Source organism: Podarcis bocagei (assembly GCF_964188305.1).
Source record: "Podarcis bocagei genome assembly, chromosome: 12".
Lineage (NCBI taxonomy): Eukaryota > Metazoa > Chordata > Lepidosauria > Squamata > Lacertidae > Podarcis > Podarcis bocagei.
In genome coordinates this window covers 54,484,554-54,498,897 of record NC_138137.1, presented here as the reverse complement: position 1 = coordinate 54,498,897, position 14,344 = coordinate 54,484,554, and the positions used below count along the sequence as shown (strand labels likewise).

The 14,344-nt window shown below is 44.8% G+C and overlaps 1 protein-coding gene across 9 annotated transcripts in view; it reads right to left on the bottom strand.

Moving 5' to 3' along the window:
* The window catches only part of ADCYAP1R1 (ADCYAP receptor type I), a 391,549-nt gene extending 378,578 nt beyond the window's left edge, over positions 1-12,971 (bottom strand). For 4 of the 9 annotated variants that reach the window (XM_081163734.1, XM_081163735.1, XM_081163736.1 and 1 more), the window contains exon 1: positions 12,311-12,970. The gene's annotated coding sequence lies outside the window, so the exon portion shown is untranslated. Of the gene's footprint in view, positions 1-11,854; positions 12,083-12,310 lie in introns of those variants that run through there. The other 5 variants (XR_014000755.1, XM_081163732.1, XM_081163737.1 and 2 more) reach the window with 3 other exon arrangements.
* Positions 12,972-14,344: the final 1,373 nt, after the last annotated feature.

Below are 14,344 nucleotides of genomic sequence, written 5' to 3'. Positions count from 1 at the left end.
GGTCTGCTATAATATTGGAGAGGAGATCTGAAAATCAGTCATTTCATTTTACAGTGGAAGAGCCATAGCCCCGTGAAAGAGAACCCACCAAACCAGTGGAAGATTCAATCCCTGGCATTTCCATGTCTGAAACTCCAGAAAAGTTCTGCCAGTCAGTGTAGGCATCATTGAGCTGGATGGACCAATGAGCTGACCTAGTAGTAGGCAGCTTCCTCTACAGTGGTACCTTGGTTCTCAAACTTAATCCGTTCCGGAATCCATTCCAAAACCAAAGCGTTCCAAAACCAAGGCGCGCTTTCCCATAGATAGTAATGCAAAATGGATTAATCCATTCCAGACTTTTAAAAAAACTGCTAAAACAGCAATTTAAAATGAATTTTACTATCTAACGAGACCATTGATCCATAAAATGAAAGCAATAATCAATGTACTGTACTATAAAATAAATAAGACAGTATTGTAGATGATTAAAAAAAAAAATTCTTTCCTGCACTGGTGATAGTCATTGTTTGGGTGGGGGTGGGGGCTTTTATCCATTTCCACAATCACACAATCAATCAATCAGTAGCTGAACTAGGTTCCACACAGTCACGAAACTGAATTAACTGAAAAAGCCTCAAAAACAAAAACGCAAAATAAATAGCAAAAACAAAAGTGCCAAACTTAATCCGTTCCCGAAGTCTGTTTGACTTCTGAAATGTTCGAAAACCAAAGCACAGCTTCTGATTGGTGCAGGTGCCCCGGAAACAATAGCTGTCAGCCGCACTGGACTTTCGGCATCTGAAAAACATTCGAAAACTGAAACACTTGATTCTGAGTTTTCGGCGTTTGAGAACCAAGGTGTTTGAGAACCAAGGTACCACTGTATTTGACTCCGTTCTTCTCACTCCATACATATCATTCGCTATTATTTATTGCAATTGCATCCCGCATTTTTCTCCAAGGGGCTCATGGTTTCCTCCCCTCCTTAGCTAATTCCCACAACAACCCTGTGAGATAGGTTACGCTGAGAGGCAGTGACTGGCGCAAGGTCATCCAATGACCTTGGATTTCAAACCAATGTGCCATGAATTGCTGCTGAGGTTTTCCGTATTATTATTATCTTCCTCAGTGGGTCATAGAAACTGTTCTGAATAATGCTTTTAATAGGGTAGGGGGCACTGGGTAGAAGCCCCCAATGTTTGGGAACCACAACACTAATCTCCACCGACTCTCAGAGAAGAAATAAGCTTATTCTGCTAAAAGCTTTGGAGAGTCGCAGTATCTTTCATTTCCCCTGCCTTTGTGTTTCTGTTAGAAATGAGATCTTTGCCTCCCATAGCTCCTGTTCTCAGACCCTCTCCATTGGGAACTGTCTCATCGAGATCGAGAGGAGCTCTCCAAGACAGGCAGCAAACAAATCAGGCGCTGCGATTCCCCTTTACTCTGAAGCAACCCCACTTAAACCCTCACGGAAAGGGTTCATGGACTCAGAGATGTCTGGCAGATGCTCTCTGTACGGTGACAGAGGAGGCAGGCAGGCGAGCTGCGAAGGGTGTATCGAAATTCAAAAGAGGCCTCCAATAAATTGAAAGAATTTTGCAAAGGCGAGGGTTTTTTTTTAATCCAAGGATAACTAGCTGAAAGACAGACAGAGAGATAGACATTAAGCAGTACCTCTAAGGGTCATCAAAGGCTGCCTGATTGCACTCTGTCATCCGTCTTGGAAACACTTCACTTGGTAGCAGTGAGTTATCTAGTCCTATTCAGAATCTTACTATTAGAATATAATGCCTAAAATTGGTGGAGGTTTCCAGTCCTTAAAAGGACACCTTCATCAATATCAACTATCTGAGACACTACGATTAGCAGGTCAGGCTTCCTGATGGTGCCATTACTAGGGGCTGACTTGATTGATTGATTGATTGATTGATTGATTGATTGTCTTTTCCCTGGACTGGGACTGAAGGCGGCTTACACAAATTAAGACAAGACAAAAAAAAATGCAAAAAGCTTAAAGCAAACAGAAGATTAAGAAAAAAAATTACAGTGGTACCTTGAGTTACAAACAGTTCAGGTTACAGACTCTGCTAACCTGGAAGTAGTACCTCGGGTTAAGAACTTTACCTCCGGATGAGAACAGAAATCGCGCACTGGTGGCAGCGGGAGGCCCCATTAGCTAAATTGGTACCTCAGGTTAAGAACGGTTTCAGATTAAGAACGGACCTCCAGAACGAATTAAGTTTGTAACCAGAGGTACCACTGTAATAATTAAAGTGTAATAGAGTTAAGCAAAATTTAAAAATACCGATAATAAAAACAATAAAATAGCACGGCACTATTAAAAGCCTTTTCCTTAAAACAAACAAACAAAATCAGTCCCCAAAGGCCTGTCAGAATAAAACAGTCTTCACCTGCCACTGGAAGAACACAAGAAGGAAGCCAGTCTTGCTTCTCTGGGGAGAGAGTTCCACAGTGTGGAAACCGCCACAAAGCAGGACCCTTTCTCTGGTCCCCACCAAGCATGTCTGCGAGGGGGGCGGAACTGAGAGAAGGCCCCCCTCACTGAAGATCTCAGATCCCAAGCAAATTCATATAGGAGAAGATTGTGATGGCCTGCGACTGGGGCTCAGACTCGGAACCAGAGGAGTCTCGGGCCACACCAGATCCTCTGCATCTGAACCAAGTCTGGGCTTGATCCTGAAGAGTCCCAGTCTGCACAGGTTCCCCTGCAACAAGCACCAGCTGGGCCGAATCAGGGGCCTGAGCCTGCCCTGGCTCCAGATGTGAGGATGACCTCGTTGCCTTCAGCTGGCCATCACTTACAGCTGCTCCAGTACTGGTTGGGTCAGGGGAGGCTGAGGCGGCCTCTGGGTCTAGTAACCCACCAATGTCTCCAGAGCTGCAGAGACTCAGGTCTGAGAGAAGGAGAGACCTGAGTACTCGCAGGAGGAGTACTCGCCTTTGGGCAAAACAGGGAGGTGAGTCGCCGGGGGATCAGGACCGGCCGTTACCCTGTCAGAGATAAAAGGCTGCCGGACCGCGCCTCAGGTTGCGGGAGCAACATTGCTACTTCCTGCCACCTGCCTGTTACCCTGTGCCTGAGCTTGCCTGGTTTCTTGCCTTGGCCCTGTTGAACTGACTCCTTGTGGAATCCTTGGATTTGGGACCGGACCTGGACCACGTTGCTCGGGTTAACCCCCGGGCCCAGCACAAAGATCCATGACAGGGTCTTCTTGGTGGTGTTTCCCCCTTTGTGGAATGCCCTCCCTAGAGAGGTGATTTGTCCCCTTTGTTCAGGAGGAAGGTAAAAGCATCCCTGTCTACCCAGGCATTCAGCTCTAGCGCCACCTACTGCTGGTCTCCCCGCCTTCTGCCCAATGGGCACCACTCAATTCAGCGCTGAATATTCTAAGTGAGAGATCCTTTAGGAAGGGGCCGTCAGTCACGCTAACAACCTGCTCTCTAGTAATGATGGGGTTTGAGTCGCATGAAAGACTTATGATATAATCCCCGTGGACGGAACAACCAAAATAAGGCAGGCTGAGGTCTTCAGCTGACCTGCAAAGGCAGTCAAGTTGGTTTTGTGGCAGGAGTGAACTGTTGCTTATTATCTCTATATACAGTGGTACCTCAGGATGCGAACAGGATCCGTTCTGGAGCCCCGTTCGCATCCTGAATGGAACGTAAGACACGAGGGTGCATCTGCGCATGTGCGGGTCGCGTTTTGCCACTTCCGCGCATGCGCGTAACATCATTTTTAGCGTCTGCGCATGCGTGAGTGGCAAAACCCGGAAGTAACGCACTCTGTTACTTCCAGGTTGCCATGGAGCGTAACCCGAAAGCGCTCAACCTGAAGCACATTCAACCCGAGGTATGACTGTAAAAAAAGGTAAAGGAGCCCTGGATGGTTAAGTCCAGTCAAAGGTGACTATGGGGTTGCGGCGCTCATCTCACTTTCAGGCAAAGGGAACCGGAATTATAAAGGGGGGGGGGAGGCTTTTCTTTTCTCTGTCCCAAATCTTCCTAAATTCAATGGGGTGGGTTGTGGAGAGGAATGGAGAAAGGCAGGAATGTTTTCTTCGCTGAACATCATCCTTAAGTTAACTTCCACCCAAGTCTGCTTTGGGATGATCCCCTGTGACCCCAACCCAGATGTATTCTGAACACTCTCAGTGCGCCCCCCCCCCAACCTTCTCACGAGGCTTTTCAAGGCTGCAGCAGAGAGGATGGAATGGGGAACTTTCCTTCTGTGAACTTTGGGCAGATCCACACCACACAACTGAAGCTCATTCAGCAGCACACATGTAAATTGTGAAAAGTCCTGGGAACTGTAGTTCGATATGGTTGCTAGGAGTTGTAGCTCTGTGAGGGCAAAGCCACAGTCCCCAGAATTCTTTGGGGGAACAAATGTGATGATATGGTATGGATCTGCCCTTACTTTGTTTTTAAGTTGTATTCATTCTTTTTTTTTATAATAATTTTTATTACGTTTTTTCCAATTACAGATAGAATAGAAAGAAGAAAAAACAGAAAAGAAAAAAAAGAAAAAGAAAAACCAAACCATTTCAGCAACTTATTTCAACTTCTATCGGACTTCCCCACATCTCCCGCACAGTGCATTCTTAGCAATAAATTTGTCAGCAAATTGTAACCTTGTGTCATGTGTTTCTTTTGTACTTTCAATCACAATTTAAGTTTAAATCCCTTATTTCCCATTTGCTCTAAAAACATAACATATTGTCATCTTTAGCCATTTAAACTTTGGTTCTTTCAATAATGTTATCCAATTTCATATATAATCCACTCTCATTACTGGGGCTAACCTTCCAAGTCATGCGGTATCTTATAGTTCATATAACTTATAAAACTTTTGCAAGTAGTCCTTAAATTTTTTCCAGTCCTCCTCCATTGCTTCTTCTCCCAAATCTCGGATCCTGGCAGTCATCTCAGCTAACTCCATGTAGTTCATCAGTTGTGTCTGCCATTCCTCCAGCGTGGGCAAATCTTGAGTCTTCCAGTACTTAGCGATAAGGATTCTTGCTGCTAAGTTGTATTCATTCAACTTATTTTTATTATTGCTTGTTAGCCGCCCTGAGCCAGGCCTTGGCTGGGAAGGGCGGGGTATAATAATAATAATAATAATAATAATAATAATAATAATAATAATAATTTGAGTTAAGCCACACTGGGGTCCATAATGTTTAGTATATAATACCCAGAGAATTTAAATCAGGCTGGGGAACCGAGGGCTGGCTGTGGCCCTCTGAGTCTCTCTATGTGGCCCCTGAGACTGCCCAGTTCACACGCCTCACCCTACTGGAAGGTGACCTTGATCAGTGATGATGCTTCTTGTTTTGAGGAGTATTGAAATTAAAGGGCACGGCCGATTTAGGTTCATTCATTTCAATAGGTCTACTCTGTGTACAATTTAATTGGTACTTGCTTATCCTCGATAAACCCAGTTTTATATTATAAACAAATAAATTTATTGCATTTCAATTTGCTACTTTGCACACACAATACGTTTTTGCTGACCTACAGAACGGCATAAATGTTTACGGCGGTTATCTGAGCCTTGTGCATAGACCTCGCATTTGCTTTGTGGGTGAGCATTCAGCAGGTTTAAGAATATTATTGTTAGTTCCATTTTTTTTTAAAAAAAATGTTCTGGTTGGATGTTGCCCAATTAAACCAGTGTGTGGTTAAAACAAATGCAAATCTGTTCTGCAAAAAAAACAAAAACCCACAATTGGGGTATTTGCTTATTTAGAACGTTTGCTCTTCAGTAAAAAAAAGAAAGAATGGAATTTTGCATCCCAGCAATTAAAACAAGACAGTCTTTCAATCGAAAAGTAATGGCACAAAAGGAAAAAAGAGACAGGGAGGGAAGAAATTGGGGAAAGCAAAACCCAGCACCAATCTTGAAAGTTATAGTAGTAGCTCTTATATTGGCAATATGTGTTACGGCTTAAGGAGCGATGTCTGCACTTGGCAAATGAAGGCATTTTCAGGTAATAGGATGACTTGGGTTTGCTGAAAACTGGGAGAAACTGTGACACACACACACACACACACACACACACACACACACCATTCAGGTTGATGGGTGGAAGTTTTGTACTTAATAATACAAAATATCTGATCTGATAAGGAATGGAATGGGAACATCACAATTCATTCCTTGGTTTTGCCTCTCTGATACGTTTTATGCTTTATTTCATTAAAATAGCAACCCTGTGCCTTGTGGCTTTCCCTGTTTTATCCTTTGGTGGTGTGTGAGGGTTGTGAATGGTTGCACTGCCTTGCTGTGTAAAAACCAGATATCTGTGTTTGAACACAAAAGCACCCTGGAACAAGGTGTCCTGTTCCCCAGTTGGTCACCGTGGCTTCTAAAAGCCCCTTTTGCAAATGTCCATAGGTTTGGCGTGTGCATTTGTGTCTGTGTGGAACGGTGCCAGAACGATGGATGAAAACTGTGTGTTGTGTTCCAGACACACAGGCAACACAGCTCCAATCGAACACACCACAAGGGAGCCTGCCCTCCAGGGGAATCACTGAAACCTACAAACCAGCCATGCCCTATAGCGGTCGCGTTGTGGACAGAAGCCATTGCCCGTGTTAACTTGGTCCTGGGAATAGCCCTTAAATTATTGGACGTTTGGTTATATTCCCACGCCATGGGCCCTGGCACAGGGGCAATGTCTGCATGGTAGCCAAAAGGCTGTTGTTGCTACTCAGGAAGGAACGAAAGCACATGCACGTACAGGATCACTTAGTGATCAGGAGAGTTATCTATTTTTGCATCATTTGGAAAAAGCTACTTTTAGCAGGCAGCACAAAGAGAATAAACACTTGGCTATTTCAGAATTGTTTGCATGAACGATATGCCCAGGAAGCCTATCTCCTCTCCATCCTTTAACCCCTTGCTCTGTTTTTACCTGAAGACCAAAGTGAGCAGGGATGTTTAGATGGCAAAAGGTACCCTGATTTTGCCAATAAGCCCAAATGAAATTAGCAAATGCAAGCAACTCACACGTGATGCTTGTTCTACGAAAGAACGAACTGGCGATACAAATTCCAACATTCCATCCGTGGGTCTCACCTTCTGACCCAGAATCCCATTTCTCCCCTAATCCTTGCTGCGGTTAATCGATGAGGAGGGAAATGCACTCTTAGAATGCTCAGAAGCTATTCCACATGTTGCAGGGTTTAACAATGACCATGGGGGGGGGGGGAATAGATTCAGAAGAACAGTCATAATTGAGACTGAATCCTGGATTTACATAGTTAGAAAGTGGAAAGTAGAATGATGCAGAGAATCAAAACCTGAGAAATCTGGTGGAGGAAACAAGTCACATATTCCACAGAATATCCCCTTTACTAGTATAAGACAGTTACAGGGAACGCTTATTTCAGATATTTATTCTGAACATATGCTACTGCTCTAAACTTATAATGTTGTTGCTTTTCATACCCAAGACCCACCTATGATCCCCAAACTACAAAATGGGCAGGAGCACTTTTAATATTCCGTTTATTTAATTTGAAGTACGCACATGCCATATTTCCATATAAATATTCCCAGGATGTCTTACATAGGAAGAATAAAGCACAGCCACAAAAGTGGTATGTTCGTGTTCCTCTGTCTACCCCCTTCTTCACCTTCCATCAATTCTTTTTATCCTAATAAACATAGACAGAGGGAAACAGCCATCACAACCCATGAGTGGTCCTCAGTAGACTGGGGTGCGATCCAGTTACTGGGTGCAGCCGGCTAGTTGAAAGTCAGTGCTCTAAAGCTGCCGTTTTTTCCTCAAAAAAAATACAACCTAAGACACAACACACCTCACAAACTGCTTAGCTAACGCATTCCACAAATACCTAAAGCAATTGGGGAATATCTATATCCGAGTGGGGATGCTGACCATCTCAGGTAAATTCTGGGAATGTCTAAAACTCATAAATATGCATCGGGATCTCGCTCAGTTATATGCGACTGCAAATAACCAGAAGAAATGCAATTCCCACTATGAGTGACAGGCTAGCATATAAATGCTATGAGGATGTTGATCATCCACTAGATACTGCAAGTGGGTCATATATTGCATACATATGGACTCCAGATAGAGATATAACAGAGCCACATTTAAAGAACAGTTCTGCTGCAAAGAATTGTGAGGCTGTTGTTTACCACCCACCCTACGCACAGTTCAGCACCCTTAAAAATCACATATCCCAAGATTCTTGGCAGGGAGGGAGCAAATGTATTTTAAATGTATGCTGTACACACTGCCCCAGCGACGCCATTTGTATTCCATGAGTTTTGGGTCCTTCTTCTTATCCTATCCGTACATGTGCACACAATGGACATATATACCTGATCGTAAACTCTAGTCCACAACCACGTTGGCCACCACTGACCTGTTTGCCTTTCAGTCTCATTCAGATGTTTGGACACGAATATGAACACCGATCAAACTTGTGGCATTCGCCTTGACAAATGCATGTAAAACTTAAAACCCGCAAATTGAGCTTACTTCTATAACAAGAAAGTCCAGTTGTAGCAATGGTTCCTCAGGACTAAGTCCCATCAGTCCCAACAGGACTTACTTCCAAGTAAGGATGCTTAGCCTTGAGGCCAAGAAGGATGACACAAATATGCTTCGCTTCAGTTTAACAGGCTTGTGCCCATTTTCATAGCCACAGTCAGATCAATCAAAGGACCAGAACATCGAAATCTGCCTTGTATTGAAAGCAGGGGAACATTTCTTGCCCTACCTGGAGATGCCAGAAATTTAACCTGGGACCTTCTGATCTCATATACTGATATCAGAACCGAGGAAAACCTTTGATGGAGTGACTCCAGATTGCTTCACAGGAATGAGAACATCCTTTCAAAGCACACCTAATATTCTTCTCTCCCACTGTTTCTCATCACAAATATTCAACAAGTATTGTTTAAATGAGCAGCGATATTTGTGTAAGGTCGGGGACCAAATGGTAATCTTAGAAGCACATGCAGATTCTCTCCAAAGAGTAATATATGACTGGCACATCCAAGAATGTCAAGCCAGTTGAGATGGCTTGTAAGGAGAATCCGGACCCACCGGTCATTTTTTTCATATGCGATGAGTGCAGCCCCACTGAAGTCAACGAGTGGGGCTTACTCTGAGTACGTGTGCATAAAACAGCAGTCTCAAATCAGCTGGTGCTTCAGTGAGCTTGAAGGCAAGTGCAAAACACTGATTGCCCGACAATCTCAGCCGCGGAGAGAGGTTCTAATGCGCTTGCAGCCATCTCACGTTAAGAATGTTCATTGAGTCCATCAGGATTCAAATGCCCAACCTGAATGTGGAAGCAAGCTGTTTTTGAGCTCAGCGGTTGCTAACCTGTGCTGCATTTTAGATTGGGGTTGCACAGATTATGTGGATCAGGGTTTCCATTGCCTTCACATCCCCAAAACCCTGGAGAGCATCTGCCAAGGCAGTGTAGGTGATACTGAACTGCATGGACCATTAGTCTGACTCAGTAGAACCCAGCTTGCTCCAGCACCCATATATGTATGTGTGAATATGAATATAAATACTCACCCACACACAAACAAACAAACAAACAAACAAGGTATGTATATTTGACTATGTCCCCTCTTGGGAGATGCAAAGGTGCTCACAATATTATTACACAAACAATGACTACTGATATGAAGGGATAAATATTCCATTCAATATCAGAGGCAGCGTGACATGGTGAATGCCCTTTGCTTTGGAGGAAAAGCAAAAAAGAGGGCTTCTTGCACTTATTTAAAAAATCATTAATTTTATTTGTATGCCACTTTTGCGCGCGCTCGCACACACACACACACACACACACGAGCAAACAAATCACACTCCAAGCGGCTTACAGAAAAGAAACAGGGATGCACTTCAAACGAGCACTACTATAACCATTTCATTATAACATAGGGAAACAATAGCAAATAGATAGCATACCCCCCCAAACAACCCCACATTCCAATACTATAAATATAGCAACAAGCAGCATCTAATAGCAAAATTAACAAGGGAGCTTCATAGTTTCACCTTAGTCCTAGAAACACTCATAGTTCTTCAGACCTGGTTTGTTTTCCGGAGAAGTCTGGCTGGCCAGCGTGAGAAATGGGATTGTAAACTAGCTTTGCCTGAACCAGCAAGCCACTCCTTATACGCTGTACCTGGGGAATCCTGGGTTCAAATCCTGACTCAGCCACGTAATGCACTGGGTGACCTTAGGCCAGTCCCAGTCTTTTGGCCTAACCTAACTCACAGGGTTGGTGTGACTGGGAAAAAATAGGAAGAGACCTGCATGTGTTGCCTTGAGCTCCTTAAAGGAAAGGAGGAATCAAAATCCAATAAAGAAATAACCACACTTTTCAACAAGCCCACATTAAATCCCAGTGTAAAACTTGTGTTTCCTACTGTTGGGCTTAGGTGAGAGTTTTTGTGAGTTCCCACACCGGAAGGTCAGCAGTTCGAATCCCCACTTCAGGGTGAGCTCCCGTTGCTCGGTCCCAGCTCCTCCCAACCTAGCAGTTCGAAAGCACACCAGTGCAAGTAGATAAATAGGTACCATTACGGCGGGAAGGTAAACGGCATTTCCATGCACTGCTCTGGTTCACCAGAAGCGGCTTAGTCATGCTGGCCACATGACCTCTGGAAGCTGTACGCTGGCTCCCTCGGCCAATAAAGCGAGATGAGCGCCGCAACCCCAGAGTCGGCCACGACTGGACCTAATGGTCAGGGGTCCCTTTACCTTCTGCATGGACTGGTTGCATGGCAACATGTCCAAATACAGAGAGGCTTCCCAGAGCCATAGTCTGAGCATTTACCAGGGGATCATAATGTTATTCTGTGTTCCTTACCATGCATGCTGTGGTCTTGCACACAGACTTCCAGTCCAAGGTGACACAGAAAGAGAAATATTAGAATCGTTCTACTAAGGAGAGCATCAGTCGCAAGTGGAGTTTCAGACCTAAGCACCACACATCCACCTTCTTAAGCAAAAAACTAGGACATCTTTGCAAAAGGGTTCCCTTACTCCCTTACTTATTTAAACTGCAGCTGCACAATATGGTTAGTTGCATTTATTCATCGCTTTCCCCCCCAAGGAAAATGTCTGGAAGCGCCTTACAAATCCACAATAGGCCAAACCAGCCTTGACCATCATTTTCACACCAAAAGCGCTGGAAACATCGGAGCCAGCTGCCCAAACGGCGATGTGGGGAAGCGCATAAAAGACGCACACGAAAACACACACGGATCCATTCTGGAGGAAGTTTTAACCCTTTCATCCTCAGAGGGATTCCTCCTCCTCCAAATTATTTTTAGAAAATAAACCTACTCGCCTCAAGGAGAATTGCAGCGTTTAATTCCCAGCCCCCAATAAATCTCGCTGGATCCACAACAAGCCCTTTCAGCAACGTCCATTTGTTTTCAAAAGCAATGGAATTACTTAATCGGAAGATGTTTGAATGCAATCTTCATCTCACGCCGAAGTCAATGTCAAAACTCCCATTTGCTTTGACTGTGCCTTCCACGCAGCCCCTTTTAAACACCCAACCCTGTGGCGGTCTAAAATCCCTAGAAACCAACGGCTTAACCGGTTTGTGAATCGGGTTATTTGTTACCTATCAGTCTGGGGTGTTTGTTTTGTTTTATTTGCAAATTACCAGCCATGTTGCAAAGAAAGGAGACGTGAGCTACATACCAACACGCTGTCCTGCGAGCCTGGCTCGGCTTTATCTCCTCCCCTCCCCCCACTAAAATCCATATATTTAGACACGCTCCACTTTCATCACCCCAGTTATTATTTTTTTAAAAAGCCGAGCCCATATCACCTCTCCATCCCGGCATGGTTCTTGCGGAGGTCGCCAAAGAGCGCGCCCGCGCGTTTGCGCATCTCCGTCTGCCCGTTGCATTCGTCCCCCAGCTGTGTGTTTGTGTCTCGTTGTGTGTGATCCCTATGCAAGAATTTAATTCCCAGGCAGAAGTGAAAGCCCAAGCACGCCGCGGTCCTGCAGTATCGCCGCCCGCGCCGGCTCGCCGCTCGCTCGTCTCCCTCCCCCGTTTTAATTCTTGCAAACCTTTCCAGATTTTTTTCCCCTTCAAAGCATCGACTTTGCAAGAAAAGCGATTCGTGCAAGCAAGTCTCTCTCATTTCCCTGATTCCTTAGCCTCCAAAATACACACACACACACATACACACGCTCCAATCTCCTGTAGCCCAAAGGGAATGGGGTGAATTATCTATCGATGGGGTGACCCGTAGCTTCGAGGGCGCAGGGTTGCCTTACCATTGCAGTCCCGAGGTGGAGATCCCACGATCGGCAGCTGGACGCCCTTGGATCTCCAGCCGAGGAAGGCGAACTGCAGTCTTGTCTGGAGCAGTCCTCGGCGGCTGGGGCTCCTTTAGCGAAACGAGAGAGATTTCAAAAGGGTCTTTCCTCCCCACGGCTTGGCGAACAGCTGCTGCAATGGCATCAGTGCATTGCAGTGCAAAAAAAACAAACAAAAAACTGTCCAGACAAGCAGAGAAAGAGATGTGTGTGTGCGCTCGCTATTATTATTTTTTAAATAAATAAATCAGAAATCAACTCGGCTACGAAGGAATTAACATTCACTCCCAGTCCTCAGCGCTGTCTAGCGCCTTGAAACGAGGGACCAGGAGTTGCCACGCCGTTGGGACGTGCTCGCGAAGGCATTTGCCTCGCAAAAAAAATATTTATACTGAGGGTGGTGCGCTTTGTGGGTTTTTAAAACTTATTTCCTTTGAAATGGAGTGGTTTTTGGAAATTATATCATTTGCTTGCTTCGCGCTATTTTTTTTTTTAAAGAGAGGGTTTGACCCCGATCAAGCAAGATGCGAAGCCGAATCCGGATCTAACAAAACATCGCTTGGAAGGTCTCTGTGCGCAAACCTGCCCAGGCAGGACTGCCCGGCTCTCGCGCGTCCTGCAGAAAAATTGCCAAGTATTCCTCGCCCTGCAAAGAGAGGGGAGGGGGAGAGAAGGGGGGCAGGCGATGGGAAGAGGCCTGAGCCAATGGCTTGAGAGGGGTAGAGAGGGGAGAGCCAATGGGCTGGAGGGAGAGGCGTGGTCTATTCAAACCAGCTGTTTAAGTCAAACTCTTGGTATCCAAAACTGCGTTCAGATTCTTTCTCTCTGAGTTAAAGGTTGCGCGGAGCTGGAAAGTGGATGATAGCTTCATGGGGACTGCCGGCATGAAAGTCTTCTTTGACTTTGAGAAAGAGAGAGAGAATATCAATCCATCAGTTTACTGTACTAGCCAAGGTAAAGGGACCCCTAACCATTAGGTCCAGTCATGACCAACTCTGGGGTTGCGGCACTCATCTCGCTTTATTGGCCGAGGGAGCCGGCGTACAGCTTCCGGGTCATGTGGCCAGCATGACTAAGCCGCTTCTGGTGAACCAGAGCAGTGCACGGAAACGCCGTTTCCCTTCCGCCGGAGCGGTACCTATTTATCTACTTGCACTGGTGTGCTTTCGAACTGCTAGGTGGGCAGGAGCAGGAACCGTGCAATGGGAGCTCACCCCGTCGCAGGGATTCGAACCGCTGACCTTCCGATCAGCAAGCCCTAGGCTCTGTGGTTTAACCCACAGCGCCACCCGCGTTCCATGTACTAGCCAAAGGCCATGACAAATCAATACCATGCCATCAGTTTAAAATTTAACTCAAACAGCTGCAAATAAAAACAGCAGCCAAGACAACTGATAACAGCAATACCAACACAGTTACACTAATTAAATTTCAGTTTAGACCTTGGAAAACCCCTTACAATTCACAGCAATTTTATTCGGTTCCTAATTTTTCTATTATTATTATTATTATTATTATTATTATTATTATTATTATTATTATTATTATTATTATTATTTTGCCACTGGAGAAAAAGAGTTACTTTAGGTGTCACTAAGACATTGTTGTCACACAACAACCCCGAACCCTTTCTATCAGGGAGAGTCTGTTTTCTTGTACCAACAGGGATTTTAGAAAATGCCTCTTTGGATCATTGTGTAAAGGACAAGTGGACATATAATGAGGAATATCTTCCACCTGAGGCTGAAAAAGAGATTGTATATAACTATATATAGATACAATGGGAAGAGGAGGAGTCACCCAGTGTGGTTTATTCTCAGTGAAAATCATCAGTGCCCTTTACTCTGACGGGTCATGAAGTTTTGACTTCAGATTTCCATTCAGTCTATGAAATTCAAGTACTGCTCTTGAACATTCAAGTGATTCCTCATCTCTATAGTTCCTTTTCTGTGCCCCAAGAGTATGACTCCAACCCAATCATCCTTTTATAGG